The following is a 24,519-nucleotide window of genomic DNA, read 5'->3' on the forward strand; positions in this document are numbered from 1 at the left end:
TCTTTAGGAGAAGGTAATGAACCAATTGATGAAGCTGAAATGTTAGCTACACTAATAGCTAATGGATATGAACCAACAACAGAAGAAATTCAAATTCTAAAAGAAGAAGACAGATATCGATATAAATCATCGATAGAAGAACCACCGACATTAGAATTAAAGCCACTTCCAAACCATTTGGAATACGCTTATTTACATGGTGAATCTGAATTACCTGTAATAATATCGTCTTCTCTTACTGAAAATGAGAAATCACAACTCATTTCTGTGTTGAAAGCTCATAAACCAGCCATTGCATGGAAGATTCATGATATTAAAGGAATAAGTCCTTCGTATTGCACACATAAAATCCTTATGGAAGAAGGTCATAAAACGTATGTGCAACGCCAATGAAGACTAAATCCGAATATGCAAGATGTTGTTAAAAAAGAAATAATTAAACTGCTAGATGCAGGTTTAATTTATCCAATTTCTGATAGTCCATGGGTAAGCCCAGTTCAATGCGTGCCTAAGAAGGGTGGCATGACTATCATTACAAATGAAAAAAATGAGCTTATTCCTACTAGGACTGTAACAGGATGGCGTGTGTGTATTGATTATAGAAAATTAAATGACGCCACCAGAAAAGATCACTTTCCCTTACCTTTCATTGATCAAATGTTGGAAAGATTAGCCGGAAATAGTTATTATTGTTTTCTTGATGGATTTTCCGGATATTTTCAAATTCCAATAGCACCCGAAGATCACGAGAAAACCACGTTCACGTGCCCTTATGGTACTTTTGCTTACAAACGCATGCCATTTGGACTTTGCAACGCCCCTGCAACCTTTCAAAGGTGTATGATGGCAATTTTTCACGACATGATAGAAGAATGCATGGAAGTTTTCATGGATGGCTTTTCAGTCTTCGGTGATACTTTTGAAACATGTCTAGCTAATCTTGAACGAATGCTGATTAGATGCGAACAATCAAATCTAGTTCTTAATTGGGAGAAATGCCATTTCATGGTTAAAGAAGGCATCGTTCTTGGACATAAAATTTCAAAAGAAGGAATTGAAGTGGATAGAGCTAAAGTAGATGTAATTGCTAAACTTCCACATCCCACCAATGTTAGAGGAGTTAGGAGTTTTCTAGGGCATGCCGGTTTTTATCGACGTTTCATAAAAGATTTTTCTAAAATTGCCACTCCTATGAATAAACTCCTAGAAAAAGATGCTCCATTCATCTTTTTAGATGAATGCATCAAATCTTTTAATATTCTTAAAGAGAAACTCACTAATGCGCCGATCATGATAACACCAAATTGGAATCTACCGTTTGAACTAATGTGCGATGCAAGTGATTTTGCAATGGGAGCCGTTTTAGGACAAAGGATTGAAAAATGATTTCAACCTATATATTATGCTAGTAAGACGTTACAAGGAGCACAAACGAACTATACAACTACTGAAAAAGAACTCCTTGCTATTGTCTTCGCTTTTGACAAATTTCGTTCATATCTCGTTCTAGCAAAAACGGTGGTCTATACCGACCATTCTGCTCTTAGATACCTATTTTCGAAACAAGATGCCAAACCAAAATTAATCCGTTGGATCTTAATCTTACAAGAGTTCGATATTGAAATCCGAGATAAAAAAGGAGCAGAAAATCTCGCCGCTGATCATCTTTTTCGTCTTGAAAATCCCGAATTAGAAGTACTAAATGAATCGACCATACAAGACAACTTTCCTGATGAATATCTATTGAAGATAGATTATAATGAAATTCCATGGTTTGCAGACTATGCAAACTATTTAGTATGTGGATTCCTTGAAAAAGGATTATCATACCAAAAACGAAAGAAATTCTTCAGTGATATAAAACACTATTTCTGGGAAGATCTACATCCGTTTAAAAGTTGTCCAGATGAAATAATACGCCGATGTATATTCGGAGATGAAGCTAGTAAAATTTTAAACCATTGTCACACAGGACCAACAGGAGGGCACTATGGGTCTCAACTAACAGCAAGAAAAGTTTATGATGCTGGATTCTATTGGCCTACAATTTACAAAGACGCACACCTTCTTTGCAAATCCTGTGATGCTTGTCAAAGGGCCGGAAAAATAAGTCAACGTGATGAAATGCCACAAAATGTCATCCAAGTATGTGAAGTATTTGACATTTGGGGTATTGACTTTATGGGTCCATTTCCAAAATCTCATAATAATCTCTATATTCTCGTAGCCATTGATTATGTATCTAAATGGGCGGAAGCACAAGCTCTCCCAACTAACGATGCATGAGTTGTAGTCAACTTTTTAAAACGTCTTTTTGCAAGGTTTGGAACGCCGAAAGCTTTAATAAGTGATCGGGGTACTCATTTCTGTAATAATCAACTTGAGAAAGTTCTCAAAAGATATGGAGTAACTCATAAAATCTCCACCGCATATCATCCACAAACAAGTGGACAAGTTGAAAATACCAACCGAGCTTTAAAACGTATTCTAGAAAAAATCGTAGGATCAAATCCGAAGGAATGGTCCATTAAATTGGAGGATGCACTCTGGGCTTTTAGAACAGCCTACAAAACTCCAATTGGAACCACACCTTTTAAACTTATTTATGGAAAAGCATGTCATCTTCCAGTAGAAATTGAACACAAAGCATTTTGGGCTTTGAAGACATGTAATCTCGACTTACATGAAGCTGGACGTCTACGGTTAAGTCAACTAAACGAATTAGAAGAATTAAGACATGAAGCATACGAAAATTCGTTAATCTATAAGGAAAGAATGAAGAAATGGCATGATGAAAGAATCAGAAGTTCAAAAGAATTTAAAGAAGGAGACAGAGTTCTTCTTTTCAATTCACGATTCAAGCTATTTCCTAAAAAATTGAAATCAAGATGGTCTGGACCATTCATAGTCAAAAGAGTTTTCCCATACGGAAAGATAGAATTAATAAATTCAAATGGGATTGAATTTAAGGTTAATGGTCACAGAGTTAAACATTACATAGATAGTCCAATGGAAGTTGACAATGAAGTTAATCACAATTTCGATACCACAGCTAACTAAGTGTGGGGAGAATCAAGTCTTTTAAAGGATAATATGTATTTCTGTTAGAGTTAGATTTTCTGTTTTCGTGTAGTTCTCGAAAATGGAACCCGAATGGTCTTTCCCTAGCCGACCCTAAAGAACTAGTCTTCTCCCCCCATTCTGAATTTTTATTTTTTTTAGGTTTTTACAAAATGAAGACTTCCTGTGAACTAAACCATGGTCTAATGCTACACGCTTTGATCACTAAACGTAATAATGACACACTTTCGAGTGAAATAGTATCAGTAATCAGAGAAAGATTGGACGGAGTAAGAAAAGAATCCAGATGCGAAGATAATAAGTTACAATTTGGTAAAGGAAAATCAAAATCCGCAGCGAAAAGAAGAGCACGCCACCTAGAAAGATGTCACAAATGCAGAAAATGGTCACATGGAGGTAAATGTTCAAATAATCAAACCTATTCAAACACCGAATTTGTTACTTTATGCAGAGACGGACCGTTCATATGTTTAGAAGAAAAAACACTGAATGCTCGAGGTTACGCCTTTTTAGTTATGGAAAACCAATTAAACCGACTATCTTATGAGTGGGATAGATCATATCACTAAGAATACTATCTCACAGGTAAGTCTGTACAGTTTTTATTTTTTTTATTTTCATTTTTAACCTTTTGATAATAAACGCTAATTTGTTCGCTATAAAGTATTAAATTGGTATTCGATAAAATTAGGTTTGGCGACCGAAATTATTGATATCATACAAAAATTTATTACATCACTGCAAAATTTAACGTTTATTCTTAAGGTATAAATATCTTTAATCAATCAAACCAAAATATTTCAAAAATTCGTCATGAGTTAAATTAGGTCATGGAACCGAAATTACTTTACCGAAAAGAGGGGCGCATATTTTTGATAATATTTGATTGATTAAAGTGGGATAAAAGCCAAAAAGATTTTTAATTTTATTTTTACTTTGTTTTTAAAATTAATATTAAAATAATATTGTAAACTTTTTAAAATCAATATACTTAAAATTGTAAATATTTGAAAAATTAATATTTTTAATATAAGTTTGCATGTATAAAAACAAAAATATAATTTAAGTTTGGTGTGAATTTATAATATGAATTTTTAATTAAGTTTGGTGTGAATTTTTAATTTTATGCATTTTAAATTTAAGTTTGGTGTGAATTTAAAAACAAAAATTTACTTTATTTCGCTAAGTTAAAAATATGATTTTTAAAATTCGTCGTAAGTTGAAGACTAGGTCTTTGAACCGAAATTGCTTTACCCGAGGGAGGGACGAGAACTTTTATTATCATTATTTTTAAACTTATTGAATTAAAGTATACCAAAAACATTAAAAAACCAAAAATCTTAGCTTTTAAAACAATCGCTACAAAAAGATAAATTTTAAAATTGTGTCGAGGGACGAACTAGGACATCGATCCGAAACGACCTCGTCCTAAATAACAAGGGAAACAAGATTTTAAAATTAATTACTTAATTGTTTTATAAGTTATAGATAGTAAAAAAAAAAAAAAAAATCAAACACCGCGACTCGCGGAGTTTGAAAGAGTCAAACACTGCAAGTCGCGGAATTCCAAAAATACAAAAAAAATAAAAGGGCCGAACAGATCAGTCTGCACACTACCACACACATAAAACTGCGAAAAATACCGAAAATCACCTCTAAAATCCGAATTTTTTCACCAAAAATCTTCACATTTTTTACTAAAATCATGTTGAGAAGGATGCTATCAAGGAATTACTCAAGAAAAACGGTAAATTTCTACACCTAAACACCATTTAATCCGAAAATTAGTGTTCTTGAGCAATTTTTTACCCAATTCGATTTTGATACTTTTTAGTGTAATTATGCTTAAATTGCTTATGTATTATGCTTGTATAACATAGATTGATGCTATTTAACATGATTAGAAGCCTTAAACTTCAAATTTTGAGTAATCTAGGTTTTGTGTTCTTGAGCAATTTGGGGCTTTTTGATATAAACAGGTTATGGCCGATTTTTGTCATGAATTGTTGCTAAATTAAGTAGTGTAACATGTTTAGGTAGTTAAATAATCCAAACTTTGAGCCTAAACATGATTTTGAGAATTAAAGTGGACTTTTTCAAGTCTAAAATTCATGAACTTGATTTTTAAGAGATAATGCCATTTGAAACTTGTTTAATTGCTAGTAATGATTATTTTGACATGTTATTTAAGTTGAATGCTTATGAACTTGGCGAACATTTTCGTATATGCTTATTTGAAAAAGTGTAGATTTGATAAAAATATGAAAATGAGCTTAAGTTTGATATAAATTGAACATGTCATTGTAATTATTTTGATTGATGATTTTGCTGACACTAATGCATATTTGGATGCACAAAAATTGTGTTTGATGTGTTTTGCAGACTGAAAGGGGTGAATCTTCATCCCAAGCTCGCAATGCTCCTGCTGAGAATGCGGAACAACAGGAGGTGGATAACTACTACAAACAAGATATACCTCATCCAGTCATGACATTTTCAGATATGCACTTGGAAGAGTTGCACCCGAACTTGAGATTTGACAGACGTTGGATAGATTATCCAAAATACCAAAGGGGTTTGCATACTCTTCATTCTAAAGCTGTTGAAGTACCTAGGGTAATAGAATGGGCACCGTTAGAAGCTGTAGAATTAGCCGAGCCAATTAGAGAATTACTTACACAGAGGTATGGTAATTCTACTTTTAACGATTGGGTATGATTATTCAGCATACGTAGACCTGTATATAAAGTATGGTGTGAAGAATTATTGTGTAGTATAGAAATAAATGATCGGGTAGTTAGTTTAACCGATCGATCTTTTATTAGATTTTTGTTAGGAGGTTCGATGCGCCACATGTCTTTACTAGACATGGCTCAGGCCTTACGTATATATACGCCTGAGGAGTTAGCATCTGCCGATTGTAGAGGGTTGATATTAAATGGTAGAAAGATTGATGAAAATTTTGATACACATGGTGTATGGAGTCAAATGACTAGCCATCACCGATTTAAAGGGGGAAATTACTCTTATTTGGATATAGATAGAGCAGAGTTAAGAGTAATTCATAGGTTTTTAGCTAATTCGATTACACAAAGAGGTAAGAATAAGGAAAAGGTAAATGAACAGGATTTGTTTTACCATATGTGTATTAGAGACCCACAAAGCGCTGTAAGTATACCGTATTGTGTGGGTTATTATTTATCAGCTATGGTTAGAGGGATGAGACCGCACAGTATAATAGGAGGTGGTATATTTATTACTTTGATTGCTGAATATCTCGGTGTGGATATAAGTCGGGGGGGATTACTAATCGAAGAACCAGAACCCCACGATACAATTGGTTTAAATGTATACCATGGTGCTAAAGTTTTGAAGAGGCAAAATAACGCCGCAGTACGATATAATGGTAGACATCCACAGGTTGAGAGAAACCAATAGCCAGGTAATGTGGAGGGGGAAATGAAATGACAGATATGCAAAGGTTTATAGCTTCACAAGAGTACGAAAATGCTAGACATCGAGCATTTGAAGATTGGCAAGTTCATCAAAATCAAATCATAGCTTATTACTAACAAATAGGTAGAAACTATATTCCTACTCCATCGCCCGTATTTCCTCCCTGGTCTATAGAGATCCAACCACCGTATCCTACGTATAACCCAGCCGAAGCATTCTATAACACATACGGTTATGCATGGAACCCTACTGGTATCAGTATCATCCCTAGTCTACTTAGTTTTATTTATTTTACTATTTGTAATGTTGATACATTTAATACTTATGTTAATATTGTAATAGTTTTTATAATTTTCTAACTTTTATTATTAGATTTTAATAATTTTTGAATGTGGGGTAATATACCAAACTTCAAAAATATGTATATATGTTTGCAGTTTATCTTATGTAAACAACAGGGAAAAACAACGCATTTTCAAAGACTGGCATTAAGTTCAGCAAAAGCAACTAATTTTGACGACAAGATGCAAAATATATGTGAAATAACAACAAGACGGAATGAACAAATGATATGCACCATTTATCATTCAGAAAACAAACGCCAATATGTTTGGAAACTTTGGTAAAATTTAATCATTTTTCTACGCTAATCACCCTCAATAATTTAAATTGTTACTGATTTCTTGCAAATGAGGGCATTGCAAGATCTTAAGTGTGGGAAGGAGTTAAATTCTTTCGGATTTTTATCTTAAACACTTGGTTACCATTAAAAATACTAGTAAAGCAGTAGTTGTATTAGAATCTAGTGCTCTCTGATAATAAAGAACAGCCCTAGTCTTATATACTGACAACCCAATTGTAGTAAAAATTTTCAAAATTTTCAATTAAATGAACTCAAAATCATGTTTATACATATTTATGAATGATAAAACTAGGTTTTAATACCGAAATTATTGTTACCTCGGAAAGGACATAAATTGAGAAACAAACCAAAATGTTAAAATTCATTTAAAATGGAATAGAGGACAATAAAAAGGAAAATAAAAGCCAAGTGTGGGAAAATTTACCAAGATATTTTAAACATATGTCACATATTTCTGTAACAAATAACTGAAAATACTTTTGCTTTGGACTAAACTAAACTGTTTTACCCGATGAAAGAAAAGAAGAGATGGATCTACACGATGAATTAATTCCATCATTAAAAGGAAGTAAAGTCTTCCAAAAAAGAAACGCGCTTCTTGATTTAGGTCAGGAAGTTGTCGTCCAGACCAGCTGTAGGTTGACGAAAAATCTAGAAAAGTCATCACTAAAATCAACAGGAAATCCACGGACCTCAGCATAAAACAGGGTCGCCAAGTGGTCAGATTTATCCTAACCATGAGAAGGATTTATCTCGTACAATGGGGGGGGGGCACCGTGCAAATTAGCTTGATAAGACTAATGAATCAGATCCCCAGAAAGGATAATCTCCTTAAAAATTAAAAATCAGCTTTTAAGACTGATATTACTCAATCCTTGAGATTGACCTTAAAGATTGAGAATTCAAACTCATGGAATTCAATGATATCTAAACTCGAGCTTGAACGAGAAAATATTTTGATAAAATTACAAACCGATTTGTTTTCTGAAAACCCTATTTTCAATGCGTTCATTACCATTGAACGTAAAATCCTAGGAATTCACCTGGAATTCATTAGGTCATCTGAACCAAATCGGGTGTCAACCGTAAGAACGGTGGTTGCATAGCATGGTCAAAGACAGGACCTTGTGCCAGACCGAAAAATTATAAGGGTGAGCTTTACTATTGCTCCTACAAAGGATAGTAATTGCGTCCGACACGTTATAGACCATAATTAAAAGCATGTCAAGGGACATTGCCTTAACAGTTGCTTGTTCAACGCTTTCCTTTACAATCGGACGGTAGTTTATCGAAAGCTAATATACGGAGCAAGTATACTGGACGTGTTGCTTTCCTAATACAAGGTTAGCAAGTGGGTGACACAAAACCGCAAGTTTTGAGCTAAAATTTTTAAATCTGAAACCCACCAAACCCACAAAAATATTTTGCAAACACCGGTGAAGGGTTATTCCAGAAAACTTATCTAGGGTAAAAGCTAGATTAAAATTTTCAAAAGATCAAATGTTTTCATAAAGATCCAATTTCCATAAAGGATCTAAATTTTATAGTCATGTGGGACTGTAAACCATATCGTTACTACCATTGTTTATACCGCCGTATAGAAATCACTGATGTACAAAGTGTGAAGAATAAAGAAGTGATTCTAGTATTTCAAGACTATATTGCTTGAGGACAAGCAACGCTCAAGTGTGAGAATATTTGATAATGCTAAAAACGAACATATATTTCATAGCATTATTCCTCAAGAAAGACAAGCTTTTAGTTGCAATTGTTCTATTTACAAGTAATATTCGTTTAAAATAATAAAAGGTGAAGACAAAAGACAGATTCGACGAATTGAAGACGAAAACGACCAAAAAGCTCAAAAGTACAAAATACAATCAAAGAGGTTCCAATTATTGATAAGAAACGTCTCGAAATTACAAGAGTACAAGATTCAAAACGCAAAGTACAAGATATTAAATTATTCGCAAAGACGTTCGAAAATCCGGAACCGGGACCAGAGTCAACTCTCAACGCTCGACGCAACGGACTAAAAATTACAAGTTAACTATGTATATAAATATAATATAATATATAATTAATTATATAAATTATATATATATTATATTTATATAATAATCCGTCGGCAAGAAAGGCTCCAAAATGGTGTGAGCTGTAAAATCGAACTCCGCGACTTGCGGAGTTCAAAGAGGGAAAAGGCCGCGACTCGCGGAGCTCACCTGGACTCAAATCCCTATAAAAGCAAACGCAGTTTGATTGCAAAAATATCCAAAAAAAAATTCAATCTCTCTCTATATATGTATACGTAAATATATATAATTTATATTTTAATTTTACTTTTAATTTTAAATTCTAATAATAAGGGTATGTTAGCGAATGTTGTAAGGGTGTAAGTCGAAATTCTGTCCATGTAACGCTACGCTATTTTTAATCATTGTAAGTTATGTTCAACCTTTTTAATTTAATGTCTCGTAGCTAAGTTATTATTATGCTTATTTAAAACGAAGTAATCATGATGTTGGGCTAATTACTAAAATTGGGTAATTGGGCTTTGTACCATAATTGGGGTTTGGACAAAAGAACGACACTTGTGGAAATTAGACTATGGGCTATTAATGGGCTTTATATTTGTTTAACTAAATGATAGTTTGTTAATTTTAATATAAAGATTTACAATTGAACGTCCCTATAAATAACCATATACACTCAATCGGACACGATGGGCGGGATATTTATATGTACGAATAATCGTTCATTTAACCGGACACGGGAATGGATTAGTAGCCACTAGAATTATTAAAACAGGGGTGAAATTTTGTACAAGGACACTTGGCAGAATTGATAACAGAGTATTAAAAACTTGGGTTACACTCAGTCGACATTCTGGTGTAATTATTAAACAAAGTATTAAAATCTTGTTACAGTTTAAGTCCCCAATTAGTTGGAATATTTGACTTCGGGTATAAGGATAATTTGATGAGAACACTCGCACTTTATATTTATGACTGATGGACAGTTATGGACAAAAATCAGACGGACATATTAAATAATCCAGGACAAAGGACAATTAACCCATGGGCATAAAACTAAAATCAACACGTCAAACATCATGATTACGGAAATTTAAATAAGCATAATTCTTTTATTTCATATTTAATTTCCTTTATTTTATATTTAATTGCACTTCTAATTATCGCACTTTTATTTATTGTTATTGTATTTAATTGCACTTTTAATTATCGTACTTTTTAATTATCGCACTTTTATTTATCTTAATTTCATTATCGTTATTTACTTTACGCTTTAAATTAAGTCTTTTATTTATTTTTAATATTTTACATTTGGTTTTAACTGCGACTAAAGTTTTTAAAATCGACAAACCGGTCATTAAACGGTAAAAACCCCCTTTATAATAATAATATTACTTATATATATATTTGTATTTTTATAAATTTAAACTAATATAGCGTTAAGCTTTGTGAAAAAGATTCCCTGTGGAACGAATCGGACTTACTAAAAACTACACTACTGTACGATTAGGTACACTGCCTATAAGTGTTGTGGCAAGGTTTAAGTATATCCATTCTATAAATAAATAAATATCTTGTGTAAAATTGTATCATATTTAATAGTATTTCCTTGTAAAATATAAGCTATTTTATATACACCTCGCATAACATCAAGTATTTTTGGCGCCGCTGCCGGGGATCTTAAACGCCGAAAGCGCAACGCTAATAAATAGAAAAAAAAATTTATTTTTAGTTTGCTAATATAAAAAAAAATACGCTTTTGTAAAAATACGTTTTAAATATTCAAAAATATAAAAAGAAAAACCAAAATATAAATACTTTTAAGAGTTTGTTAAATATTTAAGTTTTATAAAGTTTCTTTATTTTTATTTTATAAAAAAATTATAAGTTTTATTTAAATATTTTGTTTTTATTAAAACATAAAAAAAACCGAATATATATATATATATATATATATATATATATATATATATATATATATATATATATATATATATATATATATATATAATCTAGTTTTAAGATTTTTATTTATAAAATTATAAAGTATTTTATTTCTATTTTAGTTTTTTTTAAGATAAGTTTTATTTAAATTATATTAATATATTAATTAAATTAAAAACAGAAATTTCGATCCCCGCGACTCGCAGAGTTTTTTGCAGATTTTTTTAAAATAATTACGTCGAAAAACTGAAACGAAATAGCCTGTCATCTGAAATTTCGATCCCCGCGACTCGCAGAGTTTTTTGCCTGGAATACCGCAGCTCGCGGAGCCGTCTGACACGGGTTACCCAGAACCCTAATTTCGCATTAATTACGTAATTATTATTATTATTATTATTAATTAAAAACCCTAATTAGGTTTTAATTTTTAATTAATTAAGTTTAGTTTATTTATTTAATTTATATATTTAGTTTAATTAATTAATTTAACGTAATATTTGTGTTTTTCGCTAGTTTTTAGTTTTAAACATAGTTTTTGCCATAGTTATTTTTTTTTATTTAGATTTGTAGGCTTTGCCGTAAAATCCCTTAAGTGTTTTTTTTTTCTTTAGACTGAGATTAAAGTGCTTTAGAATTTTGCGACGTCTTTTTAAGTTTTAGTACCTTTTTAAGTTATTTCCATTTGGGATATAGTTTTACTTGTAAGCTTTAATATTTTAGACACTTTTACCTATATATCAATTATCATTCCAATTAGTAATCTCAATTTGCGATTATAATTTTAAGTTAGTGGTAGTAATAAGGTTGGGTTAGGCGAGTGTTTTAAAGTTTTATAAGTCACTCTTTTTATTTCTTATTTTTCGACGCCTTTTATTTTTTCGATCTTTTTCGACGCACTCTTTTTCTTTCTTATTTCTCGCTATTCTAGTTTTAGGACATAGATTTTTTTTCTACTTCTAATCTAAATTTCTTAAAATTACGAAAATTTATTTTAAGTGGTTAAATTGATAGACATCAAAATTTTCTGGTTCGTAGTAATAGTTGGGTTTGTACGTGGACCGGGTTATTGGAGCCAAACAGTCCTCAATTATATTGAGACCAAACGAATCCTGCCCCTCTGCTGCATCTTTTGGCTATTCGAAACGAGGGCAAAATCAGAAAAGTCTATTAATCGGATAACTTATATAATTTTTTCTTTCCTTTTAAAAACTAATAGGATATTCAGTGAATGCACCGAGCAAGACGTTCACCAACTTTTGTACGTTCACCACCTGTAACTAGATCAAGACATCTAGCAAATATTACCGCCGTTGATTTTCCTTTAGAATCGTCATCCAGTCGACCAAGTACTCCAATTCAAATTTCCGATAATCCATTTTTTGAACCCGACCTAACAATTGAGAATCCGGATAATATTCAAGGACAATTCATAGATCCTGAACCATTAAATTTTCCTCCGGAACCACCAATCATTCAAACAGAGATTGTTGAGGAACGAACCATTAAATCAGAATCCTCTAGTGATTCGAATTCAACAAATTCAATCATGGAAAATCTGGAACCTTTAAGTATGGAAGACCGAATGAGAGCTAAACGCACTGGTCAAGGTCACGCAATTACTCATCCAGACATTAATGCGCCAGATTATGAAATCAAAGGACAAATTCTACATATGGTGACTAATCAATGCCAATTTAGTGGTGCGCCGAAGGAAGATCCAAATGAACATCTTCGTACCTTTAATAGGATCTGCACTCTATTTAAAATAAGTGAAGTTGAGGATGAACAGATATATCTCATGTTATTTCCCTGGACTTTAAAGGGAGAAGCCAAAGATTGGTTGGAATCGTTACCTGAAGGGGCGATTGATACATGGGATGTTTTAGTTGAAAATTTTCTTAAACAATTCTTTCCGGCATCTAAAGCCGTTAGACTTCAAGGAGAAATTGTTACGTTCACACAGAAACCGAATGAAACTCTATATGAGGCGTGGACTAGATTTGAAAAGTTATTAAGAGGATGTCCACAACATGGTTTAGACACCTGTCAAATAGTACAAATATTCTACCAAGGATGCGACATCACTACAAGAAAAGACATAGATATAGCAGCTGGTGGTTCTATTATGAAGAAAACCGAAACTGATGCTTACAAAATTATTGATAACACTGCTTCCCACTCACATGAGTGGCACCAAGAAAAAGATATCGTTAGATCATCTAAAGCAGCTAGAGCCGATTCTAGCCATGACTTAGATTCCATTTCTGCAAAGATAGATGCTGTCGAGAGACGAATGGAAAAGATGACTAAAGATATCCACTCAATACGAATTAGTTGTGAGCAGTGTGGAGGACCACATTTGACAAAAGATTGTCTCAGTATTGAATTAACAATGGAACAAAGAGAGAATATTTCATACATAAACCAAAGGCCTGGAAATAATTATCAGAATAATTATCAACCGCTAAGACCGATTTACAATCAAAACCAGAACTATAACCGAAATATTCCATACAACAACCAACAAGGTCCTAGTAATCAACAAGTATCCAATAATACTTACAATCAGCAAAGACCTAATTTTCAAAACAAACCACCACAAACCGATGATAAAAAGCCGAATTTAGAAGATATGATGACGAAGCTAGTTGAAACTCAAACGCAGTTTTTCACATCTCAAAAACAAACTAATGAACAAAATGCTTAAGCATTTAGAAATCAACAAGCTTCTATTCAAAACTTGGAATAAGAAGTAAGTAACCTAGCAAGGTTAATAGGTGAAAGAAAACCGAGAAGTTTACCTAGTGATACAAATGCTAACCCCCGGAATGAAACAGCTAAAGCCATTACCACAAGAAGTGGTACAACACTTAAACCACCTGAAATACCTGTAACTTCTGATGAAGCTATTTCTACTCCAAAAGAACCACAACCTGATCAAGATAAGGAAAAAGAACTGGTAGTTGAAAAGGTTAATGAAGATAACACAGCTAAGGATAAACCTTATGTTAAACCATACCAACCACCACTTCCTTACCCGAGTAAAATGAAGAAAGAGAAACTTGAAGCCGAGCAATCCAAATTCTTGGATATGTTTAAACAGATAAATGTAAATCTTCCTTTCATTGATGTGATTTCAGGAATGCCTAGATATGCTAAATTTCTGAAAGATCTAATCTCAAATAGAAAGAAAATGGAAGAACTCTCGGCCGTTACTATGAATGCTAATTGTTCAGCAGTGCTGTTGAATAAGATACCAGAAAAATTATCTAATCCAGGAAGTTTCACAATTCCATGTTTTCTGGGTAGTCTTAGTTCAATAGAAGCATTGGCAGACTTAGGTGCTAGTATAAATTTAATGCCGTATTCACTATACGCTAAACTAGACCTTGGAGAATTGAAACCAACAAGAATAAGCATACAACTAGCCGATCGATCAATAAAATATCCTAGAGGGATAATGGAGAACATGCTAGTTAAAGTTGGTACTTTAGTATTTCCAGTAGATTTTGTTGTTCTGGACATGGAAGAAGATTCTCAAGTTCCTCTCATATTAGGAAGACCATTCTTAAACACGGTTAAAGCAATGATAGACGTGTTTGGTAAGAAACTGACCCTAAGTATAGAGGATGAGAGTGTTACCTTTTCAGTTGATAGAGCAATGCAACAACCACAATCTGCAGATGATACATGTTATTATATTCAAACTATAGATTCACATGCAGAATTGTTAGAAGAATTTCCAGAATTACAAGGAACAGGAGAATGTTCTTTAGGAGAAGGTAATGAACCAATTGATGAAGCTGAAATGTTAGCTACACTAATAGCTAATGGATATGAACCAACAACAGAAGAAATTCAAATGCTAAAAGAAGAAGACAGATATCGATATAAATCATCGATATAAATCTTAACTCTTGTTGGTGAACCACTTCTGCAATCTATCTTGAGTGCTTAACCTCCCATGAACAGCAAGCCAAAGGATAAAGGCATGTTTTGGCTCAAATTGAGGTAACCAGACAACTTTATGCCAGCTAACATTAGGGTTATCAACCCTTAAATCTTGCCAAGCTTGTTTAGTAGCAAACTCAACCTTATTCCCATTTTTAGTAACCCAAACAACTTTATTATTCTCGAACATGTTAAGTCTAGGGGTCACCAAGTTACACAACAAAGGAAACTTAATCAACCACTCACTTGGCCATAACCACTGATCATTTCCAATCATATCACCAACTTTCAAATCACTAGATAGTCTGGCTTTAAAAATCTCCCTTCTACTCACAATAGCAGATAAAGGACCCAATTCATGCCATTTGTCAAACCACAAAGACGCAGTTTGACCATTACCCGACATCCAAAATACATTATTCTTAATTTTGTCTCCAATTTTCAGAAATTGCTTCCAACCCCAACTATCAACACTAGAAGGCATAACTTCCCAAAAACTTAACTCTTTAAGTTTAACCTTATTCACCCAGTCAAACCAAAAGAATCTTTTTTAGCAAGAATTTTTCATACCTGTTTGACCAGAAGAACCTCATTCCATTTCTCCAAATATTTTATACCTAAACCACCTTGATTCTTGGGCATACACACCATTTTCCATGAAATTTTAGCTTTACCCCTAGCATTGTCACTGTTACCCCATAGGAAGCCTTTCAAAATCTTTTCAATATCATTAACCACTTCTTTAGGGAGCAAATAAACCGAAGCCCAATAGATTTGCATAGAGCTAAGCACGAAAGTAATAAGTTGCAGCCTCCCTGCATAAGATAGGGAATGATTTCTCCAACACATCACTTTAGCTTTAACTTTGTCCACCAAGCTTTTACAATCTTTAACCCCTAATCTTTTAGAAGCTAGAGGCACTCCAAGATACTTCATAGGAAGAGTCCCAACAGCAAAAGGTAACACCTGGCATATCACATACCTGACATTCAAAGGCACACTCCCAAAGAAAATTATACTCTTCATTAAATTTGGCAGTAAACCAGACACCCCACTAAACTCTTTTAAACTTTTCTCCACCACAGTTATAGACTGCACATCCCTATAACACACCGCCAACAAATCATTAGCAAAGCAGAGAGGGGAAACTTGAATCTTTTTACACCCAAAATGATACTTAAACTCAGGGCACTGTTTGATATTTTTAGCCATAATAAGTGAAAAAACCTCCATTATCAAGGTAAACAAATAGGAAGAGATTGGGTCACCCTGCCTCAACCCTCTCCCTCCTTTAAAAAACCCATGAGCTTCACCATTGACCACAATAAAGAAGGATGAAGTAGAAATACAAGCCATAATCCACATTACCATCTTGTCAGGAAACCCAAATTTCACCAGAATGCTCTTAAGGAAAGACCAACTCACTGTATCATAAGCCTTTTGTATATCTATTTTAAGAGCACATCTTCTAGGCCCTTGCACCCTATTATACCCTTTCAAAATCTCCTGAGTGAGCAAAATATTATCTTGAATAGACCTACCAGGGATAAAAGCACTTTGGTTTTAATTCACTAATTTCTCCATCCCTGGCTTGATTCTATTAGTCAATATTTTACTAATACACTTATATAAAACATTGCAACAAGCTATAGGCCTAAAATCAGAAACTTTATTAGGAGTACTAAGCTTAGGCACCAAAGCAATCAAGGTGGTATTGACCTCTCCCAACAATTTTCCAGACCTAAAAAATTCCCTTATAGCATCACACACATCATTCCCCACAATATCCCAAGCTTTTTTGAAAAAATAAGATGAATACCCATCAGGACCAACAGCCTTATTACTATCAATATCAAATAAAGCTTCTTTGATTTCAATATTAGTCACCTCCTGAATCATCTGCTCAGCCTCTAAATTATTAAGAGAAGAAGTAAAAATATCCCCCAGACATTCCACATCATCAACCACATCAGCAACTCCCAAAAAGTTCTGAAGGTGTTTCACAAATTGATCAGCAACGTTATCACCTCTGGCCAGCTTCATTGAATATACTATCTACCTTGTTCTTGTTCCTTCTAGCTTTTAAAACACTATGAAAATACTTAGTATTCTTATCCCCTTCTTGAAGCCACTTAATTTTAGCTTGTTGTTAAAGAACTTTTAACACATCTTTAACGGCAATGTTATACAAATTAAGAGTATCAACAGACTTTTGTCTAAGCTCTTTATTATGAGGATTAAGATCCACCAACTTTTAAATATCCTGCAGCTCAGCTTTCAACTTCTGAACATTAGAGAAGACATTACCAGAGGACCAATTAAGCCTCTTTAACCCCTTTTTCATATCTTTCAATTTTTTCACCACCTTAAACATCTTGTATCCAGGGACATTTTTATTCCACCCTTCTTCCACTAATGGAATAAACTCAACTTTATCTGCAGTAAAATTCATAAATCTAAAAGATTTATATTTTACACTCAATGTTTTAGGTAATGTAACAACTGCAGGACTATGATCAGAGATCAGATAGTGAAGAAAGACAGTAAAAGCATCTTTGTAAACCCTCATAAACTCTTCATTAACCATAACTCTATCCAGCCTTTTAAGGACCCCATAATTTGGATTCTTCAATGATCTAGTCCAAGTAAAATGAAAACCAGAACTCCCCATGTGATGACCCGGGAATTTCTGACCAAATTTAAACTAAATCTTTATATGTTTCCGACACGATAAGCAAAGTCTATAATGTTGAGTCTTGAAAATTTTGGAACTATGTTACATATTCAATTACCCTTTGACTATTTCCGACGATTCACGAACAATTATTTATAACTACATGGGTGTGTGTGTTTGTGTATATATATATATGTGTGTGTGTGTGTGTGTATGTGTGTATGTGTGTGTGTATATATTATAGTGTGAAATAACGAATACCAATTAATATGTAGAATTGAATATATAAAATAATATAATAAGGTTGTTATTAATATATATATATATATATATATATATATATATATATATATATATATATGATTATTATACATAATCATTATTAGATGTATATTATAATATATAAAATTTATAAATAATAAGTATCCAAAAGAAGTTATTACATATTATATGTAATCAAAAGTTAAAGTATAAAGGTCATATTAATATTTTGATTGTTACTTTCATAATTATTATTAATGGCAGCATTAATAGTTGTATTATTAATAATTTTATGTCTAACATGAAATAAATATCTATATATATGAAATCTGATATAAGTTGTTATATTGTCAAAAATTATTACTAATATCATATTATTATATTATTAATATTATTATTATTTATAATAGTAAGGGTATTATTATTTATTGTGATATTTATTAGTGAACAAGATTAATTGAAATATAAATACAAATATATACAGATACTATAAAAACAGATATTCATGTATATATATAAATTCAAGTAATTCGTAAATGCAGATAAATACATGTATTAAGATCAATAACAATATATAAAAATAGATATATACATCATACGGAATATATATACATTACATACATGATATATAATAATATAAATAGGTATTGAAAAATATGAGAATCATAATCAGTTACACTTACCTATCATCCTATTATAAATTTCGATTCTTGTCTGCTTAATTGAAGGAACGAAATCAGTTAACCAACCTAATCTGTTTTTGTATTTTCTTTTTATTTCTGTATATCCCTGTTATTGTTTGAGATGTAAAAGGCGACACCCATATACAACTGGCATATATATTATCGATATCCACTTATTTATTTATATTATTATTTTTTTAATCTGTTTCTTGTTCGTGATAATTTGTTGAGCCATATTTACTACAAATCAACCAATACCACTTGCTACATGAAATCATTCGACCTTACTTTATCAACAATCAGTTTCAAATACTTTACAGCTTTCAAGTTTGTTGAATTTAAACAAAAAAAAAATAAAAATAAAAATAAAAAAATAAGAAACCCAGAGGTTTTCTCTATTCGTGAACCATTTTACCAAAAACTTGATTTTTCATCAATTTTCAAAAACTAAGGACCCGTTTGGTTCGCGGAATCCCTAAGGAATTTGATGGAATTGGAATTGAATTCCTTAGACCGCTCCGTTTGGTTGACATATTTTGGAAGGAAACAAATTCCTTGGAATCTTGAGATTCATTCATCTATGGAATGTTTATTCCTTCAAGATGTTGATGGATTTGAATTCCTTCCAACATTGAATTTTTTGGGTCGCGACTCCCGAGCGCCTTTTTGGCCCTCATTTTCGGGGCATGTTTTCAGAGAGCGTTTCGACGCGCGTTATCGGGGCGCGGTTTCTGAGCGCGTTTCCAGGGAGAGTTTTCCACGCACGTTTTTGGGTCGCGTTTTCATGCCGCGTTATCGTGGTGCGTTTTCGAGACGTTTTTTCACGGATCGATTTCGACGCTTTTTTCTGGCGCACTTTTAGGGGCGTTTACAAAGCGTGTTTTCGGGGCGCGTTTCCGGCGAGCAATTTCGGGGCGCTTATTCAGCGAGCTTTTTCGAAAAGAATTTTCGGGGGGCGTTTTCGAGTCACTTTTTTGGTGCGCGTTTTCGTATCGCGTTTTCGAAGCGCGTTTCCGGGGCGCGTTTCCAGCTCCAGTTTTCGTGGCGCGTTTTCGAAGCACGTTTTCGCAGGGCGTCCTTAAACGTGCGTTTTCGCAGGGCGTCAAGAAACGCGAGTTTTCGCACCGCGCCCGAAAACTCGCGTTTTCGAACCGCGCCCGAAAACGCGCGTTTTCGCAGCCCGTCCGGAAACGCGCGTTTTCGCAGGGCGACCTTAAACGCGCGTTTTCGCAGGGAGTCGGGAAACGCGCGTTTTCGTACCGCGCCCGAAAACTCGCGTTTTCGCACCGCACCGGGAAAAGCGCGTTTTCGCACCGCGCCGGGAAAAGCGCGTTTTCGCAGGGCGCCCGGAAACGCGCGTTTTCGCAGGGCGCCCGGAAACGCGCGTTTTCGCCGGGCGCCCGGAAACGCGCTTTTTCGCAGGGCGTCCGGAAACGCGCGTTTTCGCACCGCCTCCGGAAACGCGCGTTTTCGCAGGGCGTCCGGAAACGCGCGTTTTCGCACCGCGCCCGGAAACGCGCGTTTTCGCACCCGCCCGGAAGCGCGCGTTCCCGCAGCGCGCCTGGAAACCCGCGTTCCTGCAGAGCGTCCGGAAACCCGCGTTTTCGCAGTGCGTCCGGAAATGCGCATTCTCGCACTGCGTCCGGAAGCGCGCGTTTCTGGATCCCCTGCTGAAACGCGCGCTTTCGCAGGGCGTCCGGAAACGCGGATTTTCGGATCCCTTGCAAAAACGCGTGTTTTCGCAGCTCGTCCTGAAAAACGCATTTTCGCAGCGCATACGAAACAACGTTATCTCGCAACGCGTCCCAAAAAACGCGATCTCGCAATGCGTCCGAAAACGCTCTTTTTCACAACGCGTCGGAAAACACGCTTTTTCGGATCGCATTTTTGCAGCCTATCAGAAAACGCGCGTTTTCGACACGCGTTCTCAAATTGCGAATCTAATTTTATTTTATTTTTTTGAAAAAAGGAGTCTGAAAATGAACACAAAATTTAGAAACGTAATTCTTTTTATAACTTTTTAATTATTTTATAAAATGAAATTCAATTCCATTGCATGTCAAATAGAACACATTTTTTCACATTCATTGAAATTTATCAATTCCAATTCCTTCGGATTCCAATTCCTTTGATACATTCCATTCCATCCAAAAAAATTCCACGAGCCAAACGGGGCCTAAGAATGCAGTTAGGTTAGGAATCAGCTAGACAAACTTTCTGCAAAATCTCACATTTCAATTCATCTTAATGAACTCAAATTTTCGAGTTAAAGTTTCAAAAATCAAAAAGTCAACTTTTATTCTTTAATCGAATTCGAACTTTCTGTGATGGTTCAAGTTAAATTGACAATTCGAATAGTTTCTGGATACGTTTAGCAAACTATTTCATGTTGGAGTCATAATATATAACGTTATCCAAATGCAAAATCAATATTTTTTTTTTCAAAACAGCGACGGGAATAGGCTGTTTATATATATATATATATATATATATATATATATATATATATATATATATATATATATATATATATATATATATATATATATATATATATATATATATAATTTTTTTTTCTTTCTAACGGTTTAAACTCACAAATCACAAATAGTTTATGTTCCAATTGAAGAACCTGATTTCGTTATTAGTTGAGTGGTTTATTAATGGTAAGTCTTGGGTCGGATTATTTGTTGAAGAAGAAGGGAATTGAGACAGAAAATAAAACGGGATATATACTTTAATTCTTGGTTTAAATCAGGTAGACAGTATTGGAGGAATGGTTAAGAGGTGATTCGGGTGGGCGAGTGGTCTCGGGTTCGAGCCCTGGTATGGGCAATTTTTTTTACAAAAGCTTTCAAAAGGGTATACATTTTTACATTTTCATTTTCATTCTTATTATTATTGTTATTATGTTAAAATAGAATTATTAACAAAATGATTATTAATACAATTTATAATATTAACATTATTATTACTAGTATTAAACTTATAAATTGTTATTATTATTATTATTATTATTATTATTATTATTATTATTATTATTATTATTATTATTAATATTATTATTATTATTATTATTATTATTATTATTGTTAGTATTATTATTATCATTATGATACTAAACATATTATCAACATAAACACATAATAAAAGATGATAAGATAGAGATTATAGAAATTAGTTATAGGTATACGAATACTTGTAAAAACCATGATTCTAGTACAAATTAATGTATTACAAAACTATAGGCAGTAGCGTAGAAAGTTGACACGAAGATTATGATGATTAGGAATATAAAGCTTTTAATAATATTATTATTACGATTAGGATTTCGAATTGATGTTATAGAAACTTTAGTTATTAGTTTAGAAACTAAACATGAAGATTAGGATTATGATTAACATAAGTATTGTTATTAATATTATCACTAGTAACGAAATTGCTATAATAACTATTATTATTAAGTATTAAGTATTATTATAAGAATTATTATTTTCATTATCATTATTAATAAACTTTTCATTTTATTTAAAATTACTGTTATTAACATCATTATAAGATTTATTATTAAAACTAACATAACATTAATATTAATATTATTATTAATAGAATCATTAATATCATTTTCACTATTATTAACATTAGTATTATCATTATTATTATTTTAATCACTACTAACATTATGTTGGTATTATTATAATTACTATTTTAACAACAAATGAAATATATATATAAAATATTTAATACATATAACATAACAAATATTTATATTTTTATATACAAAAGGAAAATATGAAGACATATACATATTATTAATATAAATATGACATAACTAATAAATTGATATATATATATATATATATATATATATATATATATATATATATATATATATATATATATATATATATATACAATGGTTCGATTTCAAATATGTGTATTAATATATACAAATGATATAGGTTCGTGAATCCAAGGCCAACCCTACATTGTTCATTATTGTTATATGTATTTTTACTACAAAATACATTATGGTGAGTTTCATTTGCCTTTTTACCCTTTATATTTTTGGGCTGAGAATACATGCGCAATTTTTATAAATGTTTTACGAAATAGACACAAGTAATTGAAACTACATTATATGGGTGAATGATCGAAGCCGAATATGCCCCTTTTTGCTTGGTAGCCTAAGAATTAGGGAACATCACTAATTTTGAGGATTAGTGCACGCCTAATTGACGCGAATCCTAAAGATAGATCTATTGGGCCTAACGAACCCCATCCAAAGTACCGGATGCTTTAGTACTTTGATGTTGTTTTATCATGTCCGAAGGATTTCCCGGAATGATAGGGGATATTCTTATATGCATCTTGTTAATGTCGGTTACCAGGTGTTCAATCCATATGAATGAGTTTTGTCTCTATTTATGGGACATATATTTATGAGAAATGGAAATGAAAATCTAGTGGTCTATTAAAATGATGAAAATGAATGATTATGATAAACTAATGAACTCACCAACCTTTTGGTTGACACTTTAAAGCATGTTTATTCTCAGGTATGAAAGAAATCTTCCGCTGTGCATTTGCTCATTAGAGATATTACTTGGAGTCACTCATGACATATTTCAAAAGACATTGCATTCGAGTCATCGAGTTCATCAAGATTATTATTAAGTCATTTATAGTTGGACATATTAGAAAATGGTATGCATGCCATCAACTTTCGATGTAATGAAAGTTTGTCTTTTAAAAACAAATGCAATGTTTGTAAAATGTATCATATAGAGGTCAAATACCTCGCAATGTAATCATATGTTATTGTATTCATTCTTATAGATTAGGACGGGTCTCTACAGTTGGTAACAGAGCGGTGGTCTTAGCGAACCAGGTCTGCATTAGTGTGTCTAACTGATAAGTCGTTAGGATGCATTAGTGAGTCTGGACTTCGACTGTGTCTGTATGTCAAAAGTTTTGCTTATCATTTCTAGTCGGAACTCATCTACTTATCATTCTTAGTCTAGACCCATCATACTGCAATGATTGCATGAATAATGTATAGAAAAAATTCATATCTTAGCGTATCTGCTAATTTATATCTTAGCGTATCTGATAATTCATATCTTAGCGTATCTGCTACTGTAGACTTTGCCTGACAGCTTCCGTAGATTCCTCCGTAACTTATGGGATTTTAGTATTATATATGCATATGTAAATTATGTATTGCAGGGTACTAATCTACATCCTATAATCTATTACTTATCGAAAATCCTTCATCTGATCGTATGAGATGAATCCCTCAACCAGTTCGAATTCCTCGGATTCCGACAGCTATTCCGATATGGAGTTTCACCTAAGCTCCGAAAGCAGTGTCACCAGAATGAATCAACCAATCAGCCATCCCCAATTCATCTGATGGGTTCGTAGTCTACTTAATCATTGGAGACAAGAAGAAGCGATCCCTTTCATCCACCATATTGTCCTTTGGGCGAAGAACCTGAAGCATTCACTGGTGAACCAATCCGAAACACCATTTTCACTCTCATTTCCCGAATATCTCGCCACAATTATGTTCTATTTAAAATTCTAAACCTTATTCATCCGTTTGTTCCAACTGACAATCATCCCGGTGTAATAGAAGAAGTCAACGAGCTTCGCACCCGAGTTGTAGCCTTGGAAAATATGGTGCAAAATGTACCAGCTTCAGCAACATCACCGGCACCAACAGTACCCTCAGTAATAGCACCCGTACCATCAATAATCCATGCCTCAACATCTCATTCTGTACCTCGA

Source organism: Rutidosis leptorrhynchoides, chromosome 10 (assembly GCF_046630445.1).
Source record: "Rutidosis leptorrhynchoides isolate AG116_Rl617_1_P2 chromosome 10, CSIRO_AGI_Rlap_v1, whole genome shotgun sequence".
Classification (NCBI taxonomy): Eukaryota; Viridiplantae; Streptophyta; class Magnoliopsida; order Asterales; family Asteraceae; genus Rutidosis; species Rutidosis leptorrhynchoides.